Below are 24,295 nucleotides of genomic sequence, written 5' to 3'. Positions count from 1 at the left end.
AAATTCGATTCGGCTGATTCGGCGAATTCCAGTATGAAATTCGATTCGATGCAAATTTCTTCGCTACGAAGATGGCTTATAAAAAGGGTTTCTAGGCTTCAGAGAGCCTTTAAATTAGTGCAGAACACTGTACCTTTAATTTAAATGCCCTTGGAGATCAGGAAGGAGAAGGAGAAGGAGAAGGATGAGAAGAAGGAGAAGGAGAAGGATGAGAAGAAGGAGAAGGAGAAGGATGAGAAGAAGGAGAAGGAGAAGGATGAGAAGATGGAGAAGGAGAAGGATGAGAAGAAGGAGAAGGAGAAGGATGAGAAGAAGGAGAAGGATGAGAAGAAGGAGAAGGATGAGGAGAAGGAGAAGGATGAGAAGAAGGAGAAGGATGAGAAGAAGGAGAAGGATGAGAAGATGGAGAAGGAGAAGGATGAGAAGAAGGAGAAGGATGAGAAGAAGGAGAAGGAGAAGGATGAGAAGAAGGAGAAGGATGAGAAGAAGGAGAAGGAGAAGGATGAGAAGAAGGAGAAGGATGAGAAGAAGGAGAAGGATGAGAAGATGGAGAAGGATGAGAAGAAGGAGAAGGAGAAGGATGAGGAGAAGGAGAAGGATGAGAAGAAGGATGAGAAGAAGGAGAAGGATGAGAAGAAGGAGAAGGATGAGAAGAAGGAGAAGCAGAAGGAGAAGGAGAAGGATGAGAAGATGGAGAAGGAGAAGGATGAGAAGAAGGAGAAGGAGAAGGATGAGAAGAAGGAGAAGGATGAGAAGAAGGAGAAGGATGAGGAGAAGGAGAAGGATGAGAAGAAGGAGAAGGATGAGAAGAAGGAGAAGGATGAGAAGAAGGAGAAGGATGAGAAGAAGGAGAAGGATGAGAAGAAAGAGAAGGATGAGAAGAAGGAGAAGGATGAGAAGAAGGAGAAGGATGAGAAGAAGGAGAAGGATGAGAATAAGGAGAAGGAGAAGCAGAAGGAGAAGGATGAGAAGAAGGAAAAGGAGAAGGATGAGAAGATGGAGAAGGAGAAGGATGAGAAGAAGGAGAAGGAGAAGGATGAGAAGAAGGAGAAGGATGAGAAGAAGGAGAAGGATGAGAAGAAGGAGAAGGATGAGAAGAGGGATGAGAAGAAGGATGAGAAGAAGGAGAAGGATGAGAAGAAGGAGAAGGATGAGAAGAAGGAGAAGGATGAGAAGAAGAACAGTTCTGTGACAGTTTCTGTCTATTTCTGACAGTTCTGGGACATTCACTCCATACAGCGGTTTCAACCGCTGTATGGAGGGAATGTCCCAGAACTGTCAGAAATAGACTATTTCTGACAGTTCTGGGACATTCACTCCATACAGCGGTTTCAACCGCTGTATGGAGGGAATGTCATAGAACTGTCAGAAATAGACTATTTCTAACAGTTCTGGGACATTCCTTCCATACAGCGGTTGAAACATTGTATCTATTTGTTTCCATAAATGGATTCATTTATGGAAACAAATAGATACAATGTTTCAACCGCTGTATGGAAGGAATGTCCCAGAACTGTCATAAATAGTCTATTTCTGACAGTTCTATGACATTCCCTCCATACAGCGGTTTCAACCGCTGTATGGAGTGAATGTCCCATAACTGTTAGAAATAGACTATTTCTGACAGTTCTGGGACATTCACTCCATACAGCGGTTGAAACCGCTGTATGGAGGGAATGTCATAGAACTGTCAGAAATAGACTATTTCTAACAGTTCTGGGACATTCCTTCCATACAGCGGTTGAAACATTGTATCTATTTGTTTCCATAAATGGATCCATTTATGGAAACAAATAGATACAATGTTTCAACCGCTGTATGGAAGGAATGTCCCAGAACTGTTAGAAATAGTCTATTTCTGACAGTTCTATGACATTCCCTCCATACAGCGGTTTCAACCGCTGTATGGAGTGAATGTCCCAGAACTGTCAGAAATAGTCTATTTCTGACAGTTATGGGACATTCACTCCATACAGCGGTTGAAACATTGTATCTATTTTTTTCCATAAATGACATTCTGCAAATACACTTAGAGGAGCGCTGCAGATACACATTTTGCCGGCTTGGAATTAATCTTATTTTCATCCTACTTCTTCTTCTTCTTCTTCATCCTCATCCTTATAAGAAGAAGAAGAGGATGAGGATGAAGAAGAAGAAGAAGAAGTAGGCAAAAAGTGTATCTGCAGCGCTCCTCTAAGTGTATCTGCAGAATGTCATTTATGGAAACAAATAGATACAATGTTTCAACCGCTGTATGGAAGGACAGTCCCAGAACTGTCATTAATAGTCTATTTCTGACAGTTCTATGACATTCCCTCCATACAGCGGTTGAAACCGCTGTATGGAGTGAATGTCCCAGAACTGTTATAAACAGTCTATTTCTGACAGTTCTTGGACATTCACTCCATACAGCGGTTGAAACATTGTATCTATTCTTTTCCATAAATGACATTCTGCAGATACACTTAGAGGAGCGCTGCAGATACACTTTTTGCCGGCTTGGAATTATTCTTATTTTCATCCTACTTCTTCTTCTTCTTCTTATGAGGATGAGGATGAAGAAGAAGTAGGATGAAAATAAGATTAATAAAGTGTATTTGCAGAATGTCATTTATGGAAAAAAATAGATACAATGTTTCAACCGCTGTATGGAGTGAATGTCCCAGAACTGTCATAAATAGTCTATTTCTGACAGTTCTATGACATTCCCTCCATACAGCGGTTGAAACCGCTGTATGGAGTGAATGTCCCAGAACTGTCAGAAATAGTCTATTTCTGACAGTTATGGGACATTCCCTCCATACAGCGGTTTCCGGCAAAAAGTGTATGTGCAGAGTTCCTCTATTCTGCAGATACACTTAGAGGAGCTCTGCACATACACTTTTTGCCGGCTTGGAATTATTCTTATTTTCATCCTACTTCTTCTTCATCCTCATCCTCTTCTTCTTCTTCTGAGGATGAGGATGAGGATGAAGAAGAAGAAGAAGAAGTAGGATGAAAATAAGATTAATTCCAAGCCGGCAAAAAGTGTATGTGCAGAGCTCCTCTAAGTGTATGTGCAGAGCTCCTCTAAGTGTATCTGCAGAATAGAGGAACTCTGCACATACACTTTTTGCCGGCTTGGAATTATTCTTCTTTTCATCCTACTTCCTCTTCTTCTTCTTCTTCTTCATCCTCATCCTCATCCTCAGAAGAAGAGGATGAGGATGAGGATGAAGAAGAAGAAGAAGAAGAAGAAGAAGTAGGATGAAAAGAAGAATAATTCCAAGCCGGCAAAAAGTGTATGTGCAGAGTTCCTCTATTTCTGACAGTTCTCTGACAGCTTCTTCACATGTACAGCGGTTGAAACATCTGTATCCTAAATGGAAACTAATAGATACAATGTTTCAACCGCTAAACATGTGTTCCTTCTGTCAGAGAACTGTCAGAAATAGCGGAGCTCACTGCAGGGACACTTTTGCCGGCTGATCGGGAAATGTTCGATTCGCGCACCCGAAGTAGGCAAAATTTCGGATTCGACGCGAATCGAATATTTCCTGAAATTCGACTCGAATTCCGGTTCGCCTGGTTCGATTCGCTCATCTCTAATCAAAATGATTGAAAAAATATTGATTTGTATGGTGACACACGGAAAATGCTAGAGTGCTGGTGGGGGACCCCAGAAGAGAGGATCGGTTCAGCTCTGCGCAGTTGCACAGAGCAGGTAAGTATAAACCTGTGTATTATTTTAATTAAAAAAAAGAACTTTACTTTGACATGAGGCTCAGTCAAATGTCATGGTAAATTACATTAATTTAGCCAGGTAATTTTGAAAAAACCTAGCAATGTTTCTGTAAGAACTCTCTTACCTCCTCAATCTGAGTAGCAGAGTCTCTGACATCCTAACCTCTGGTATACTTTATGATAACAATGTAAGGTTGCTTTCGGTTGCAAGAGCTTATCATCCTTTCAGGGTTTATTTTGGTCAACATGGGGGAGTTCTCTTTCCAGGCTGGTATACCTGGCAGTTGACATCATTGATTTTCTCTCTGAGCTCTAAAGGGCCCTGTCACTTTGCCAGTAATTTACTCTGCAAAGTAGGTAACAAAACCTAGACACCTGCAATAAAAGTTCTAACTTTAGTAGACCAGCTGCAAAGTCTGTCCTGTGCCTCCAGGGCTTGCTACATGTAGTACGTTTCTGATCTATGAGCTTGAAAAATTCAGCTCTAAGCCAGCCATAGATGGATCAAATCTCAGCTCAGATTTAATCCATGTACCCAAGTGGAGTACAACCAGCCTGTTAGATTCTGTACATGCAATTACTGCCAGTGGCTGTAAACACTATCAGTAGTCATTGTGTTTTGCCAGCTACGAAGGTTCACTGCTGGCAGAACACAATAGTGCTACAGGAGGGATTCCACCATCAGCACTGACTGTGTTGAAGGGGGAATTGAGCAATTTTCTTTCATGCAACCCGTGGTGAATGGAAAGAAAATTGAATCATCTATAGCTTGCCTTAGTAACATGTTACACCCTTATTTAGGGTGTAACATGTACCATGTTACTAATGCAGCAGCCTCCCTCTACTCAAACCTGCTGTCCACCAGCGCAGCCACATCATTCATCCATTCATTCACACTGATCTGTGAATAGATGAACTACAAGCCCTGTCTGGCGCTGCAGCAGATGTCTTGTACTTCTCAATGAACTGCAAGGAGCTGATCAGCACTCTCATAGTTCATTTTTATCTTCTTGCAATTCAGTAATTGTCTGCCCATATGGGAGGTACGGGCAACCAGCTGTACTGAATGTCTGCAGGAACCTGACATTGCACCTTTGATCTGCTGATCACGGATGCAATGCTCTGCAAGCTCCTATGGAAAAATATAAGGGCACATTTTTTACCTGCACAAAAATTTGCATTTATTATTATTTTAAAAAAAATGAACTTAGCCTTTAAATATTGCTCTCCTATACTGCATCTGAGCAATGTGTTTGATTAAACTTTTTTGATGTGTGGCATCCATGCTTCCCAGGCCATATCCAGGTATCCCCAAGGACATCTACTGTTCAAAGGTTTAAATGGGAAGAGCCCTGTGGAGGCTATGGCATTTTCCTTTTCTGAAAACATTAAGCACTGTAACAGGAAGTCCCAGTCTTTTCTGCCTATATCCACATCTTTTTTAACATACCATTCAGGGTTCTGTTGAACTTTTCTACCAGACCATCAGTTTGGGGGTGGTACACTGAAACACTTGGGTGAATCATTTTCAACAATCAACACAACTCTTTGATTACTTCATGACATGGAAGGGGTTCCTTGATCTGTCAAAATTTCTTTAGAAATACCAGTATGGAAAAACTTGTGAAAAAGCTCTTCAGCAGTGGCCCGATCAGATCCCGAGCAACCCCCTCAAATTGGTATCAAATGTGAGTGGGGTGAACAGCTAGGGGAAGATTTACAGTAATCTATAAAAAATTATTGCGCTTAGTGAAAAAGAGTACTGCTTCCAAAAAAGTTGAATAACAACCTTATAGTAATCTAAACATACACTTGGTGCACATCTCTACATTTATAGCAATACAATATACACTTGTGAACCCTTTCAATACAAAAAAGGTTAACAAACCACAACTTTATAATAAATAAGTGCAATCCGTCAATATGAAAAGTGAAACCAGACATATGATAAGTGAAAAAGTGCTCAGTCCAACATATATTCTCCGAGATTCAATCAAATCTTGAAAGGTGGTGAGCAAATGTGATTCCTCCACCAAATAAATGATCAGCCTCTTACCAAAAATATTGATCTCACTTTCTAGAGATCAATACACGCTTGTGTGCTCGTACACATCACTCATCTCACTGATAGGATACTTTCACTGTCTCCTCAGCATAATGCGATAGAAACCAGAAGAAATCTTGTGCAAGAAACGGATATTACCTCTGAAGGAGAGGATCAAAGGACCGCAATGGTGTTATATCCTAAAACAATTTTTGATTTAAAATAAGCAGACATATACTCACAAACATAAGAAGTATAACAGCACATAAGAAACAAACACCAAAATGACCACCCAACACATGAATTTGGGCCAGATTCAACACCATCCTTGTGTGGGATTGAGGAACCATGAGCTGCTCCACAACTTGATTTTGTTCCCTCTTTACACAACAAATATATACTGCAAATGGGAGTACACCAGGCTAACTTCTGCTTCCTGAGGTACCCCTTAGGCACCTTTACATTTTTTATGCATTTTCCAAACTGGGATCTCATTACTGTGCAGTTCCCAAATTTCCCTGGTCATTGGTATGTCTATTATTGATGGCACTGGAGTATTTTCCTCTAACTCTTTATTATTGCCGTGTATATAAAGTACTCCCATTTGATATGAGCTAAGCATGACAGAGCCCACCAAAGTGGCATGGACCAATAGGCTTCCAAAACCTAATAATGCCTCCACTATATGTCATTCTATGATGTATCTGGCTTCCAGTCTCAGTTCCTAGGTGTGCTACAAGAATGTGCTTGGCAAGTAGTGACTCCCCAATTCACATTCAACAGGTTTGTGTAATATGGGGCAGTTGGCATTCAGTCATATATCCCAGTCCTTTGCACTGCTAGTACCTAACATTCCATGTCTAGGCTAGGAAGCTGTTCATATATGGCACTCATGAGTGTCCCACCCCCTAATAAGGAGCCTGTTTTAAAAGGAACAGTAGTACACAAGGCAAATGATTTCCTGTTTCTAAAAAACAGCTTGGATGGCAGACCCTGGAGATAGTTCTTGGTACCAGTTTGTTGCTCCACAAGGGACACCATGCTTTTTCATGCTCTCGGGGTCTGTATGTCCAATGAGCTATTGCATCTTAACTAGCAAGTCTCTGATGCAATGGTCGCAGACCTCTGGCTCCATAATTTGAGCAGGAATGAGTACCTTGGGTTGCAACCTAACCATAACAATTCATACATCTGGGATTTTGTGAGCTGTGCAGGGCCATATTCCAATGTTAATACTTTCTGTACTCAAACGGACATGGTCATGCCATATCTGGCTGAGACTTCTCCTATGAATTTAAGATACTCCTCATGAATAGTGATGGGCAAAACACCCACCTGTTCAGTTCATGGTTGAACATTCAAACATAATGAAGTTTCGACCACGAACTTCAAACAGAGGGGACAATTCACTAAGCAGTATCTTACAGCATCTGAGTATGCGGTAAGATACAGCACAGCTACTAAAAACATTCTTTATTGTTTAACCCCTTCACGCCGGCCACACACAAATGTGCAGCCTCCCGGCGTCTGGGCCTAGACGCCGAGCGGCCGCACATTTGCGTTCAGGTAAGAAAAAACATGTTTTGAGAGCACATGCCCTGCGCGCTCCCAGCACACATGTCCGCTACTCACGGAAAGGTCCTGGTCTGCTCTTTCTATAGGGACCTTTCCCGATCATGTGACCGCCATGAGGATGCGTCACGGCGGTCACATGATCCTGAAACCCTGACCCACCCGCCCCGTCTCCCGGCTTCTGAAACTCTTAAAGGGCCTGGAGGCGCCGGCAGGAAGGGGTTAAGCTGTCAGTGGGGCTCTCTTCTGACAGTCGAATGCAAAAAGAATTGCTGGCATTGACCAGCAATTAAAATATTTTAAAAACCCACTTGGGTCCCCCCCCTCATCCACACCAAGCCCTTTGGGTCTGGTATGGATTTTGAGGGGAACCCCCACGCCAAAATAAAAAAAAATGGCTTGGGGTTCCCCCCAAAAATCCACACCAGACCCTTATCTGAGCATGCAGCCCGGCAGGGCAGGAAGGGTGGGGACAAGCAAGCACCCCCTAAACCATACCAGATCGCATGCCTTCAACATGGGATTGGTACTTTGGGGCAGAGGGGTCTCCATGGGCCTCTTCCCCACAGCTGTGGCCGGTGGTTGTAAGGGTCTGTGGGTGGGGGACTTTTCAGGAATCTGGAACCTCCCTTTAACAAGGGTGCCTCCAGATCTCAGCCCCCCTATGTGAATGAGTATGGGGTATGAGTATGGGGTACATGGTACTGCTACCCATTCATAAAAAAAAGTGTAGTGTAAAAAATGACAGTAGACAGTCTTTGGCAAGTCCTTTATTAAAAACAAAAATAAAAAAAATGTCCCCTGAAGTAGATCCAGTTTCAATCACGATGCCAGCTGCCACTGCTGATCCGAAAAAAGACATCGCAAGGGGGTGGGGTCACCCCCTTCACCCTGTGATGTCAGCATGCACTGTGATTGGTCAAAGAATTGCACCTGACCTGTAATCAGGTGCATTGCTTTGGCCAATCAAAATGCAGTGTCAGGGCACAGTGGGTGAACAGCCAGCCAAACTCCCTTACCGTTTGTGTGTGCACTGAACATCACTACTTATGAGGTTGAAAGTCAAAGTAGATCTTTTGGGGCTCCCTCACTAAAAAGGGTTTTAGCACATCAGCCCACTGATCCTGATGTATTTTCTCACGTTTAGTGACTCGCTCAAAGGTAGGCTTCAATATTATACTCCAAAGACAATTTCTATACAGCACTCTCCATCAGCTGTCAAAGTGTAGATGTCAGCTATTGGTATGACAATGTCAAATGTCCTTTAAATGAACTCAAATCACAGAAACAATTTTGAATTAAACACAGCCACTTAAATAGCACTTACGCCTGGCAGTACTTGGGTCGTTGGTTCAAATCCCAACCATGGCAGCACCTGACTGGAGTTTGCATGTTCTTGTGCTTGCGTGGGTTTCCTCTGGGTACTTCAGTTTCCTTCCACACGCCAAAAGACATGCTGGTAGGTTAATTAAATCCTGTCTAAACTGGCCCTAGTATGTGTATGTATGAATGTGAGTTAGGGACCTTAGATTGTACGCTCCTTTAGGGTTAGGGACTGATGTGAATGTGCAATACTGTAAATGTGTAGCGCTGCATATATTGACTGCGCTGTATAAGTACCTAAAATAGTAAATAAATAAATTCAGTTACTTTGTTTTTTTAATGATCTTTACTTCTTTACTAATATTGAGGAATCATGTTTTGATGTTTAGAACATTCCTCCAAAAAGAAATCTGTACCCATATGCAAACCTATAAATCAATTTAATAGAATTAATTGTTAAGACAGAACCTTACTAGCATCAGGCTTTATTCACCTTGAGGTATTTTTCTGAAGCAGAAATGCAAATTTAGTTCTACTGAGGTGTGCAGTTACCAGAGATGAGAGTAATTACAAAGAGATTGCCGACAGTCCATGCTACTGGCATGGATGTTTACCCACCTGGAAAAGAAATATGACTAGCATTGACAATGTTAATTGACTGCTAAAAACAGTAACTGCTTATTTTCCCTAGCAACAACTAAACTGACTCCCACATGGAGGCCTCACATACCTACTGCCGGATGTGGGATCACAGCAGCAAAAACTGAGCTTGTACTGAATCTTTTCGATTACATAGGAGTGATGAGTACAACCACATGAGCATGTTTATATCACTTAACACACATTGTTGATCTATCTGTATGACTGTCCTGGACACAAGATGATATTCTCTCCTAGATTGTAAGCTCCAAGGAGCAGGGCCCTCCTAACCCTCTTGTATTGAACTGTATTGTTGCTGTATTGTCTCCCATTATATTGTAAAGCACTGAGCAAACTGTTGGCACCATATAAATCCTGTATAATAATAATAATTATGTAACAGGACAAAATGATTGAGCGGTAAATAAAGGTCTCATGACTATATAATCTTTGTAGTTCATAAACAGTTACACAGGCCAGACAAAATATTATGGAGGCTATGACTTTGTAGGTAAGTATCAAGAGTGTTATTGAATTGTGACCCTTGTTTTCCTGTCTGTAGTGTTTTATGATCTAATTTGTGTTTAGGATGGTCACAGATGGTCAGGTTCCTTATCAGTTTCAGGGAAGTTAAACCTATTCTTGGCAAGCAGTCTTTCATAACCATGTTCTATGAAAAGATTGGGCGGATGGGGGAAATGGAGAGATGTCAGCTAAGTGGTCTGGATGGAGATTGGAGATCAAATCTAATGTTAGATTGACCAAGGCTGGGATAGGGAAAGAATGTATTTCTAGAAAAAATAATGGGGGTTGATTTACTAAAACTGGAGAGTGCAAAATCTGGTACAGCTCTACACAAACACCAATCAGCTTCCAGGTTTCTTTGTCAAAGTTTATTGAACAAGCTGAAGTTAGAAGCTGATTGGCTACCATGCACAGATGCACCAGATTGTATACTCTCCCATTTTAGTAAATCAACCCCAATAAATGTTAGGTTTTATAGATATTAGAAAGATACCCTTGGTACCCTTGCCTTGATAACACAAATTATTTATTAGCCCTTGTAGATAATTCAGAGAAAAGGATGGCTCCATCTATAAGTTACTTCCAGATCTCTGAGTTAGTCCAATGTAGGTTATAGAATATACAGTACCTCATCAGCATGGTATATTAAAATGCATTAAGAAAAATATGTTGTGGAGCCCTTTTCCCAGGGCTATAAATAGAAATACATTCAGTAAACACTTTCTTTCGGTCTACATGCATATGATATACAACTGGGGTCTTGAATTAAAATTTACAGAGGTCCAGTCTGTAGCAATCGTGCACACAGAGATGGATGCGGACCTCCAGTTTGGCAAAGGCCTCCATCTTGTATCATTTCTACTCCCAAATCAGCTTCCCTCCAAATCCCCCCTCCCTCTCTGTAGAGTGACATGTGGTCTGTATGATGCAGAGATCACAGGCAATCAGGCTCAGTGAGAGAGCTCCAGGGTTATAAATCCCCCACTAGCTGGTGCCCAGGTGTCTGTTAGCTTCTCAATCTGAGATATCGTAAAACCATAAACCAAGTCCTTCACTGAGCATCAAAGACATTCTAGATAAGCCGTAAAACAGACGTCACATTCAAAATCCACTTTCCCCTATAATTTTATATCTGGAGATATGGAAGACTTACCGTATATACTCGAGTATAAGCCAAGTTTTTCAGCACATTTTTTGTGCTGAAAAATGGCCCCCTCGGCTTATACTCGAGTCAACGTCTGCAGATGGGGGGAGCGAGGCTCCGTCAAGGGGGGCGTGTACAGGGGTGGGCAGAGGGCTGCTGTCTCTTACCTGGCTCCCACGATGATCCATCCAGGAAGCGCTGCTCCTTCCGTCACTCCGGCCACTCCCTCACTCCTGCCGCTCGGCTCCGCCTCCTCACCGGTAATTGGCCGCCAGAACTGTAGCTCAGGAAAGGTACACAGGTGGCCAATCACGGGCGAGGAGGCGGAGCCGAGCGGACCCGCGAAAATCGAGTGAGGGAAAAGCCGGTAAGTGTGCAGTGCAGAGGTGCTGCTGCAACCACATATGCTGGCTGCAGCAGCACCATACTGCAACAGGGGTCAGCAAGTGTCATTGGTGTCAGTGGGAGGAATAGTGCCGCATCATTGGTGTCACTGATACTAATGATGGGGCATTATTCCTCCCACTGACACCAACGATGGGGCACTATTCCTCCCACTGACACCAATGATGGGGCACTATTCCTCCCACTGATACTAATGATGGGGCATTATTCCTCCCACTGACACCAACGATGGGGCACTATTCCTCCAAGTGATACCAATGATGGGGCACTATTCCTCCCACTGACACCAATGATGGGGCACTATTCCTCCCACTGACACCAATGATGGGGCACTATTCCTCCCACTGATACCAATGATGGGGCACTATTCCTCCCACTGACACCAATGATGGGGCACTATTCCTCCCACTGATACCAATGATGGGGCACTATTCCTCCCACTGACACCAATGATGGGGCACTATTCCTCCCACTGATACTAATGATGGGGCTTATACTCGAGTCAATAGTTTTTCCCAGTTTTTTGTGGTAAAATTAGGTACCTCGGCTTATATTCGGGTCGGCTTATACTCGAGTATATACGGTACATAAAAACCAAGCATATATTCAGATCGGTCACTTTAATACAAGTCGCCTGATATATTACACCCCTTAGTTGAAATCTACAGGAGAGCAGAAAATGATATCTCCTTAACCACCCCACGCAGGTATGTCATAATTAATATCTAGACATTCAGCAGATCATTCTGCATATTAATCTACTAGTGGCTAGGCAGCTATATGCACCGGGGGTAAGTTATGGATCATGATATAAGCTAGGAGGGATTTTGGTTCTAGCTTGGGTCTCCACCTGCAACACCCTCCCCAAATGAGGCGATTGGTTCTGTGCTCCAAGGAGACACCCTGCTGAGTTCCTAGAAAAGCTGTTATGCTTGGAGCAGAAAGCTAAGCGGAGCTAAGCTGAGTTGAAGAATTCTCCCTTTTAACATTGGAAATAACTTTGGGAGATAAGGCCCTTTTGCTCTCAAACTTGGAAGCTGCTTAACCCAGGACGTTTGGCAAGTACATTACCTCTTTAGATTTCTTTCTGTTATCTCTTTGCTGTGTTATTGCTCTCTGTATATTTATATATATATATTGGCTACATCTTTTTCTGTAAATATTTTTATTGCACCCTTTTGACCTTTTAGTAATAAATCTTACTTTCTGAAAGTGTTGAACTGTTTCTAAAGCTCTTTAATGCAAACTAAAAACCCCTGTCTCTGAAGAGCGCTACTGTGTGTGTTTAAACCTCTATATACCCTGCCTGCGGTGACAGTGGTATACAGACGATTATTCAAACATCATAGTGTTATTGCTGATATTGCCGAGTTTCCTCTTTCTCTGTACAAAAAGGAGATGGTGGCAATGTGAAGGGTTAATTGCGTAATTAACCTGACCCAGTAACAATCGCTCCCAGGCTGCAGGTACACAGATTGTGGTCCATTAACTGGAAAATCTTTATGCAGGGTGCAGCTGGGCATGGCATTGTTACGCACATGACAGCGCAGTTTTAGATTGGCTAGTCCTTCGGTCACGAGCTTGGTGAGAAGGGCTGGGGTCTGATGCCGTGATCGTCACACAGTCAGCAAAATTTCTTTCCAGCAGAGGTCCAAATCTCTCTAGCACTATTGAACATCATGGTCCCCCCAGAACATTATCGTCTTAAGAGTACCTTTCACATTGTAGTCCCCTTTACATCACAATACCCTTTGCCTTGCAGTGCCCCTTAACACAACACAGTGACCCTAACACAACACAGCACCCCTTAACACAACACAGCACCCCTTAACACAACACAGCACCTCTTAGCACAACACAGAGCTCCTTAACACAACACAGAGCCCCTTAACAAAATTCAGCAACCCCTAACAATAACACATCACCCCTTAACATAACACAGAACTCCTTAACATAACACAGTTCCCTTTAACACAACACAGTGCCTCTAACACAGCACAGCACAGCACAACACAGCGCTCCTTAACCACTTGCCATCCAGAGGATTTACCCCCCTTCCTGACCAGGCCTTTTTTTGCATTATGGCGCGGCATTACTTTAACTGACAATTGCATGATCATGCAACGCTGCGCCCAAATTAAATTTACGTCCTTTTTTCCCCACAGATAGAGATTTCTTTCGGTGGTATTTGATTGCTTGTGCGGTTTTATTTTTTGCGTTATAAACATAAAAAAGACCGACAATTTTGCGAAAAATTTTTTTTTTACCTTTTGCTATTAAACATGTCCAGTAAAAAAATTTTAAAAATCTAATTTTGCCATAAATTTAGGCCAAAATGTATTCTGCTACATATGTTTGCTAAAAAAAAATCTAATACGTGTAAAATTATTGGTTTATGTGAAAGTTAAAATCAAAGGGTTAACTGTGTGCTATTTTACTGTGTGTTGTGTGCTGTGTGAGTGCTTCACTGTAAGCACACTGCTTTGCATGGCTCTGTTTACTTACAGTTCTCTCCCTCCATCGGTAATGCTCCTTGATCACCAGGTTCCGGCGAGTAATCATCTGCTGGGATCCGGTGATTTTGCGCACCTGTGCCGCCCTGTAGCAGTATTACTGCTATAGGGTGGACGGGAAACAGATAATATAACACAGTGCCCCTTAACACAACATAGTACCTGTCACGGTCTCCCCCCTCGCTCTCCCTTTCTTCCTTCCCCCTCCCCTCAGTTCATAGGTGGCATGGCTCCCCCTCTCTCCCCTTTGATCCTCCCCCCTCCCTTCCCTTGCAGATTCCTATGTCCTGCACAAGCCTACATTAAAGGCTGTGCAGGACAGCAGGAAATGCCCCCTGTGGTGCAATTAGCACCTCTCCTGCTGGGGGTGTCTCTGCGTGCCCCCCTCCTTGTCCCGGCGGGCGCAGTGTGGCCCCCAGGGCTTCCCGCGCTTGGTGCCCACCGGAGACAAAGGCTGCGCTCCCTGAGCGTGGCCGGAGTGAGGGGGGCGTGCCTTGTTGCCCCGGCAACCCGACGCAGGGCAGGCCGTTGCTGGGGCAACCAGGAAGCGTTCTCTTCCGGCATAAGAGGACCGGAGCAGGACCCAGCCAGGAGTTCGTCCCCTGCTCGAGAGAGGGTGCTGTGTGAGGTCTGAGCTGAGGCCAGACCCCACAGCCAAGACCCTGCCGAGTCCCTCCAAGTTGTTGGTCCCCTGCTCTCAAGAGAAGCGCTGTGTGGGGTCTGAGCTGAGGCCAGACCCCACAGCCAGGGCCTTGCTGGGTCCCTGTAGGCCTGCTGGAAAGCTGATTGATGTTGGTCCCTTGCTCTAGATTGAAGCGCTGTGTGAGGTCTGAGCTGAGGTCAGACTCCACAGCCAAGACCCCCTCTGAGTCCCCGTGAGCCTGCTGCTGTCCCTGGAAAGCTGAGTACCATGAGGGTCCCTGTCTGCTGATCGCTGGTTGTCCCTAGAAAGCTGTTCCTGTCTGCTGACCGCTGTTGTCCCTGGAAAGCTGACTACCATGAGGGTCCCTGTCTGCTGATCGCTGGTTGTCCCTGGAAAGCTGTTTCTGTCTGCTGACCGCTGTTGTCTCTGGAAAGCTGAGTACCGTGAGGGTCCCTGTCTGCTGATCGCTGGTTGTCCCTGGAAAGCTGAGCCCCGTGAGGGTCCCTGTCTGCTGACCGCTTTGTCCCTGGAAAGCTGTTCCAGTCTGCCGGCCGCTGTTTGTCCCTGGAAAGCTGTCCCTGTCTGCTGACCGCTTTGTCCCTGGAAAGCTGTTCCTGTCCGCTGGCCGCTGTTTGGAGGTCTGAGCTGAGGCTAGATCCCACAGCCCAGACCCTGCGGAGTGTCCGCTGATCGCTGTTCGTCCCTGGAAAGCGATCCCTGTCTGCTGACCACTTTGTCCCTGGAAAGCTGTTTCTGTCCGCTGGCCGCTGTTTGTCCCTGGAAAGCTGTTCCTGCCTGCTGACCTCTGTGTCCCTGGAAAGCTGAGTGCTGCATGGGTCCCTGTCTCCTGACTGCTGTGTGCCTCTGGAAAGTTACCCCTGCCTAAACCGTGAGTGCTCATATTCTCCTGCCTGAACTGCCCCCCTTGAATCCATGTATTGCCCTGTCTGGACTGCCCCCACTGAATGCACCCATACTTTCCCTGCCTGGACTGCCCCATTGAATCTATTATCCTTGCCGGAACTGCTCACTTGGATTAATGCTTGCCTATTGCGTGTCTGGATTAATGTAGTTACCTGGACTGCCCCCCCTGAGTGCTCGGGCCATCGCTACTAGAGATGAGCGAATTATTCAAAAATTCGGTTCGGCTGATTCGCCAAATTCGCCGAATAAATTTGCTTCGAGCCGAATATATTCGCTGCGAATTTAACTTATAAAAAGGGTGTTTCTAGGCTTCAGAGAGCCTTTATATTAGTGCAGAACACTGTACCTTTAATTTAAATGCCCTTTAAAAAGTCCCCCCAGCAGCAGCGTGGGGAGACGACTATCAAGAGTCCAATGGCAGAGTGGCGGAGCAGAAGCAGCTTCAATTGAAGGCCATACACAGGCCTAGGTTTAAAAGTCCCTCACAGTTAATTCCAATAACGAACTCTACTCCTCCGTGCAATCTACTTACGAGACCCTGGGCAGGTCTGGGTCCAATTTGTGGTAGAGACTGGTTTTGTTCAGCCATGCTTGAGCGAGTAATAACAGGTCTGTGCTGCCCTTTGGTGTCTGGCTTAATGCGCACAACACTGAACGTCCCAGCGTTTGTCAACGATTTGCCGTTAAGTGATGCAAACCCGCTGAACCACGTTCATGAGGAGCCGGTACAGGGGGCCATGAATCAGTATGGACCTGGCAGCAGCGTGACCAGACGACAGAGGCACATGGCGCAGGGTGGCGGTGTAGGCAGCATTATTCTGAAGCCATACACAGGCCTAGGTTAAAAAGCGGAAGCCGTCAGCAGCGTGAGCAGACGACAGAGACACATGGCGCAGGATGGCGGTGGATGCAGCAGTATTCGGAAGCCAAACACAGGCCTCGGTTAAAAAGCGGAAGCAGTCAGCAGCGTGAGCAGACGACAGAGGCACATGGCGCAGGGTGGCGGTGGAGGCAGCAGCAATGGAAGGCCATACAGCACCCTATCACAAAATGGAACCCACCAACAGTGTAAGGAGACCTGAAAGTGGCACATGGCAGAGTCTGGCGATGAAGTCAGCAGCAATGGGAGGCCGTACAGGGACCCATGACACACTCTGGACCTGGCAGCAGCAAGAGGAGGCGGTACAGGGGCCCATGGCAGAGTGGCGAAGCGTAAGCAGCTTAAATTGAAGGCCATACAGAGGCCTATGTTAAAAAGTCCCCCCAGAAGCAGTGTGGGGAGACGACTATCAAGAGTCCAATGGCAGAGTGGCGGAGCAGAAGCAGCTTCAATTGAAGGCCATACACAGGCCTAGGTTAAAAAGTCCCCCCAGCAGCAGCGTGGGGAGACGACTATCAAGAGTCCAATGGCAGAGTGGCGGAGCGGAAGCAGCTTCAATTGAAGGCCATACACAGGCCTAGGTTAAAAAGTCCCCCCAGCAGCAGTGTGGGGAGACGACTATCAAGAGTCCAATGGCTGAGTGGCGATCCGGGAAGTCAGAGTTGTGATTGCAGATGCAATGCAGAAAGTTTATGAGGTAATGCCGTGGGTGCGAAGAAGATCATATACCGTCGTACTTCCATCCATAAGACGGAACAACCTGCGAACCGGGAGCTTTATTGCCCTGACCCGCTGAGCAGCTTCTGGGATACCCAAGAGTTTGGCTTCTGTGGGGAATATGGTTGAAAACTGAAACTTAAAGGCATGTTGACGGAAGGGCACCAGTGTCAGTGCTCCGGAGGGAATATAGCTTCAAAGCTGACACTTAAAGGTATATCGACGGTCAGAGACCACAGGAAGTGGAGCTTGCGTCTTAAATCGACTGAATGTGGCAGACGTGAAACGTCTACGGGCCGTATATGAAACGGGTTGTTCCTCTTTCTGGAATAAGTGTTGGAAATGGCCACTCTTTTTGGTGTGGCGTTTTGTCTATTTAATTCCGATAACGGACTCTACTCCTCCATGCAATCTAGTTACGAGACCCTGGGCAGGTCTGGGTCCAATTTGTGGTAGAGACTGGTTTTGTTCAGCTATGCTTGAGCGAGTAATAACAGGTCTGTGCTGCCCTTTGGTGTCTGGCTTAATGCGCACAACACTGAACACTGTGTCCCTGAGTAACGATTCTGTGTCCCTGAGTAACGATTCTGTGTCCCTGAGTAACGATTCTGTGGCCCTAAAGTCTCTGTGGCCCTAACTCTGTCCCTTAATACACACAGGTCTGTCTCTCTTGAATGACCGGAGGCTAATGGAGAATTCTAAGATGGCCGCGATTTATAGCTCCACCATTACACAGTGCTGGCTGGCTGCTGATTGGCTAATGCGATCACATGTCATGAATGCATTATGGGTCAGCGCGCCTTGTCTGCGCGCCTTCCCAGAGATCCCCGCCCCATCTTCTCTGTCCATTTTCTCCGTCGCCACACATGTCGCCGCCATTTTTGGGAAAATTCGATTCGTGCATCCGAAGTTTGCTAATCTTCGGATTCGTCGCGAATAGAATTTTTCCAAATCTTCGGAACGAATTCCACTTCGTCATGTTCGATTCGCTCATCTCTAATCGCTACCCGATCATGGGCCGGATTATAACTGTTTGGACTCCTCCCCCCTCTCCACACTTTTGGGTACCCGGACACTACCTTTTTACCCTGATTCAGTGCCTCGCATATTTCAATAAAGCTTTGTGTGTTTATCATCCTCCATGTGCTGTGTTCTGTCCTGTCTACGCTTCCGTCACAGTACCCCTTAGCACAACACAGAGCCCCCTAACACAACACAGTGCCCCAACACAGCACGGCACCCCTTAGTACAACACAGAGCCCCCTAACACAACACAGTGTCCCTAACACAGCACAGCATCTCTTAGCACAACACAGAGCTCCCTAACACAACACAGAGCCCCTTAACACAGCACAGCATTCCTTTTACAAAATGCAGCACCCCCTAACACAACAAAGCACCCCTTAACATAACACAGTTCCCTTTAACACAACACAGTGCCCCTAACACAGCACAGCACCCCTTAGCACAACACAGAGTCCCCTAACACAACACAGTGCCCCTAGCACAGCACCCCTTAGCACAACACAGAGCCCCTTAACACAAGACAGCATCCCTTAACAAAATACAGCACCCCCTAACACAACACAGCACCCCTTAACATAATACAGTGCCCCTTTTAATGCAAACCTTCCCCTGCACAGTCCTATAGTACCTTTGGCAGGGCAGAGGCACTAATCCTCCTGGGGTGTTTTCTCCTGGGTCTCCAGTCCACCACCGATGTCATCCTCACAGCGGGAGAGGGTGGGAGAAGCTGCAGATTGGGACTGAGGGGCTGCCTAAGTTATCATGTTAATAATTGGGTGATTACCCGGCTTGTTAATGTGAAATGACTCCCACTCTCTGTCCCGATCTGCAGATAGTGAACGTCTTTTCATAATAACAAGCTGGGTAATCATATACTTGTTAACATAATAACATTTTTAAGCTCCCGCCCCTCAGTCCCGATGTGCAACTCCTCAGGCCCCTGCCCACTGTGAGGATGACATTGGTGGCTGGGTGGGAGGTCCAGGAGAGAACACCCAGCTGTAACAGTGGCACAGCCACGGTCCGGAGAGGACTGTCACTCGGCCTGGTTCCGCACCACGGTCCATCATTTACTGACCGCAAATGTCCAATATACAGGTTAGTGAAACTCTGTGCTTCCAGTGAATGTGGGAATGAGAATATGTTGCACTAACCAGATAGCGCAATTTAAAGCGCCTTTGAGTAACATAAACCACTCTTGGTCATCATCATCCTGGGGTAACCACGGGGATCATCTGGCATACGTCTGCACATCAGCTGATCATCCACTGCTACTCTCTAGATTCCAGGAAAACTCTGCTTCAAGTGTGTATGTACCCAATATAAAGCACTTAAGGAATCCACCTTAATAGCTGCACCATTAACAGAACAATGCTCACACAGACAGTACTCACTGGGATAAATCTGCGTCGGATGGCAGCCTCAAGTTTCATATTAGGTAAAAGAGGGACATTCAGAAGGTAATCAAGGTCTGTGCTCTGTGTAAGCCCTCCAGAACTCTAAAGCAACTGCCCACATTCACTGGAAGCACAGATTTTCACTTACCTGTATATTGGACATTTGCTGTCACCTACACGCCATTTGCGTAACACTCATATGCAATCAACGCTATTACTGTTGCGCTCCACAGCGCATTTATTATCATCCTTGTTTGGACTGTGCACTTTCCTGCTGTATAATAATACGCAAGCTGTTACAACTATTTTATGTGCGTTCACTTAGATGCTTTCTTTTTGAGTTATATGAGCGTTTATATTGATTTTATTTTTTATTTATTTATTTTTTCTGATATATGAGTCTGTCACTCTTTTAGAGTGCTGCATTTTTTAATTTGTGTTGTATGAGGGTTGGAGGTTTAACCTTTTATGTCAGCTGCTTTCTATTATTAGTGTTTCTTTTTAGTGCTTGTTTATCCACTTTTACCATCATTTACTGACCACTGATATACACTAATGATTTCCATCTCAGCTGTGAGTTGTACAATAAGCATATTGAAAATGTCTGTTACAGTGGCCTTGAAGTACCTAATTATATTGCTTATAAAATATAATACTTGCTATATATTTATTTTTTCCTCTGGTTGTTATTTTCAAAGTCTTGACCAGGAGGTGGAATATGCGGGTTTGAGAGCAAGAGGTATCTTAATCACAAAGTGGAATCAAGTTGTTTCAGGGCAAGTTTCATTTTTTGTTTAAACCTGGAGACTGCAGCAAATATTACTGAAATATTTTGCCAGATTTTAGAGACTCCCTTTCCATTCCATACCTGTAGACAAACTCTCTTGAAGTCAACTTTGGTGGAAGTGAATAAAGTATCTCTTTGGTATTTTTGCCTGCCCACTGTAATTTCTGTGGCTGCCTTTTAAAAAAGGTGTGCTTGCAGAAGATCGTTTTGGAGTTGAGAAGGCTCAAACTGCATCTTATTCCCTTGTGTTACCTCTATATGAGCTGGGTGGAAGAGCTACAAGGGAACTGCAATTAGCTTGCAAGGTGGGATGCCATCATTGATGTAACACCAGGAGTGCCACCTTGCATTGTTGTTAGAATATTTATTTATTATTTACTTATTTCAGGTATTTATATGGCCATGTAAATTTATGCAGTGCTTTACATATATATTGTACATTCACATTCACCCTCAAGGGGTGTACAATCTAGGGTCCCTAACTTAAATTCATACATGCACATACTAGGGCCAGTTTAGACAAGATCCAATTAACCTACCAGCATGTCTTTGGAGTGTGGGAGGAAACTGGAGTACCTGGAGGAAACCCCTGCAGGCACATTAGAACATGCAAGCTCCAGGCAGGTGGTGCTGTGGCTGGGATCCGAACCAACAACCCTAGTACTGCCAGGTGGAAGTGCTAACCTTTTAGCCTTTGTGCTGCCCATATCCATGTTTCCCCTTAGTAGAACAGTTTCTGCTGATATGTCAAAATTCTGTAGATTGTGTCATCTTAGATTTTACAAATGCTCCAATAAAAAGCTGGAACATCATGCCTTAAAAAGCTAGAAATAGGGAGATCAACAAAAAAGAAATTTTATGCTGCCATAATAAAGACATGAAAAATGTGTGGCCCTTAGAGGAGCTTGGAATCAGGCCCTCAAAATCTAACAGGTTCTTCCAAAGACTTAGACTATCATGATATTCTACATTATCTTATAGATTAAAACATATTTCCAAGTTTTTAGTGAACAGTATAAATTGCCATTATTTCCATATTATATTCTAAAAGAATGTGCTTTATTTACACCTCAAAAGGGGCAGAATAGACATCTATAGTGCCTTGAAAAAGTATTCATACCCCTTGAAATCACCTCATACCCCTTGAAATTTTCCACATTTTGTCATGTTACAACCAAAAACATAAATGTATTTGATTGGGATATTATGTGATAGACCAACACAAAGTGGCACATAATTGTGAAGTGGAAGGAAAATGATAAATGGTTTTCAAGATTTTTTACAAATAAATATTTGAAAAGTGTGGCGTACATTTGTATTTAACCCCCTGAATCAATAGTTTGTAGAACCACCTTTTCCTGCAATTACAGCTGCAAGTCTTTTTGGAGATGTCTCTACCAGCTTTGCACATCTAGAGAGTAACATTTTGGCCCATTCTTCTTTGCAAAATAGCTCAAGCTCTGTCAGATTGCATGGAGAGCGTCTGTGAAGTGTGAACAGCAATTTTCAAGTCTTGCCACAGATTTTCAATTGGATTTAGGTTTGGACTTTGACTGGGCCATTCTAACACATGAATATGCTTTGATCTAAACCATTCCATTGTAGCTCTGGCTGTATGTTTAGGATCGTTGTCCTGCTGGAACCTCCATCCTAGTCTCAAGTCTTTGGCAGACTCTAACAGGTTTTCTTCTAAGATTCGCCAGTACCTAGCTGCATCCATCTTTCCATCAATTCTGACCAGCTTCTCTGTCCCTGCTGAAGAAAAGCATCCCAACAACATGATGCTGCCACCACCATCTTTCACGGTGGGGATGGTGTGTTCAGGGTGATGTGCAGTGTTAGTTTTCTGGCACACATAGCATTTTGCTTTTAGGCCAAAAAGTTAAATTTTGGTCTCATCTGATCAGAGCACCTTCTTCCACATATTTGCTGTGTCTCCCACATGGCTTCTTGCAAAATGGAAATGCGACTTCTTATGGTGTTCTTTCAGCAATTGCTTTCTTCTTGTCACTCTTGCATAAAGGCCAGATTTGTGGAGTGCACGACTAATAGTTGTCCTGCGGACAGATTCTCCCACCTGAGCTGTGGATCTCTGCAGCTCCTCCAGAGTTACCATGGGCCTCTTGACTGCTTCTCTGATTAAAACTCTCTTTGATCTGCCTGTCAGTTTAGGTAGACGGCCATGTTTTGGTAGGTTTGCAGCTGTGCCATACGCTTTCCATTTTCAGAGGATGGATTGAACAGTGCTCCGTGAGATGTTCAAAGCAAGGTATATATTTTATAACCTAACCCTGCTTTAAACTTCTCCACAACTTTATCCCTGTCCTGTCTGGTGTGTTCCTTGGCCTTCATGATGCTGTCTGTTCACTAATGTTCTCTAACAAACCTCTGGGGGCATCACAGAACAGCTGTATTTCTACTGAGATTAAATTACACACAGGTGGACTCTATTTACTAATTAGGTGACTTCTGAATTCAATTGGTTCCACTAGATTTTAGTTAAGGGTATCAGAGTGAAGGGGGATGAATACAAATGCACGCCACACTTTTCAGATACTTATTTGTAAAACATTTTGAAAACCATTTATCATTTTCCTTCCACTTCACAATTGTGAGCCACTTTGTGTTAGTCTAGCACACAAATACTAATAAAATACATTTACGTTTTTGGTTGCAACATGACAAAATGTGGAACATTTCAAGGGGTATGAATACTTTTTCAAGATACTGTATATGACAAATAATTTGTCTGTAGAAAAGCTTTTTCCCTTGTCAGTATAGGCAACATGTTTTTTGTTTTAGTCTTCATGCTGCACCTTTCTGTACAGAACCCTTTCATGTGCCACCTACATTCCAGCTCAGTGGTGCAGAGAGAGATAAGCAGAAGAGCAAGCAATGAATATTAATAGGTATTTTCAGTTCTCTAGAGCAGCGTTTTTCAACCACTGTGCCGCGGCACACTAGTGTGCCGTGAGATATTGTCTGGTGTGCCGTGGGAAAAATTGCAATTTCATCCGTAACATGTGGCCTCGGCTCACAAATAGACCAATCATTAGAACAGCAATGGGCAAACTACGGCCCGCGGGCCATATATGGCCCGGCGGACCTTTTAATCCGGCCCGCGGAGCGTGATACTGTCAGGATGATCTGTCCCCCTCGACGTATCTGCACATGTGCCGGAGATCGCCGATTGGCTGCTAATGCCTGAAACTGGCACATGCGCAGAGGGGGACAGATCCTCATAGGAGACAGATTTTCATGCTACACCGGAACGGCGAGAAGAACGCGCGGAGCAAAGGTAAGTGAATTGACACAGGGGGGGCTTGGGGACTTAATATGGGGGATGAATTAATATGGGGGATGAATTACTATGGGGGATGAATTACTATGGGGGATGAATTACTATATGGAGGATGAATTACTATGGGGGATGAATTACTATGGGGGATGAATTACTATAGGGGGATAAATTACTATGGGGGATGAATTACTATATGGGGGGTGAATTACTATGGGGGATGAATTACTATATGGGGGATTAATTACTATAGGGGGGATGAATTACTATGGGGGATGAATTACTATATGGGGGATGAATTACTATATGGGGGATGAATTACTATATGGGGGGTGAATTACTATGGGGGATGAAATACTATGGGGGATGAATTACTATATGGGGGATGAATTACTATATGGGGGGTGAATTACTATGGGGGATGAATTACTATATGGGGGATGAATTACTATGGGGGATGAATTACTATGGGGGATGAATTACTATATGGGGGATTAATTACTATGGGGGATGAATTACTATGGGGGATGAATTACTATGGGGGATGAATTACTATATGGGGGATGCATTACTATATGGGGGATTAATTACTATGCTTACTATGGGGGAATATTACTATACTTACTATGGATGACACATACACATCATTCATCTACTCTTGGTCTGGCCCCCGGGTCCAATTATAAAATACTTTATTATTTCATAATAAAGTAATTATAAAATAATTTCTTTGTG

The sequence above is a fragment of the Staurois parvus genome, unplaced genomic scaffold, assembly GCF_062004578.1.
Source record: "Staurois parvus isolate SC_StPar_1 unplaced genomic scaffold, SC_StPar_1.0 ptg000099l, whole genome shotgun sequence".
NCBI classification, from domain to species: domain Eukaryota; kingdom Metazoa; phylum Chordata; class Amphibia; order Anura; family Ranidae; genus Staurois; species Staurois parvus.
Note: the sequence above shows the minus strand (reverse complement) of the source record.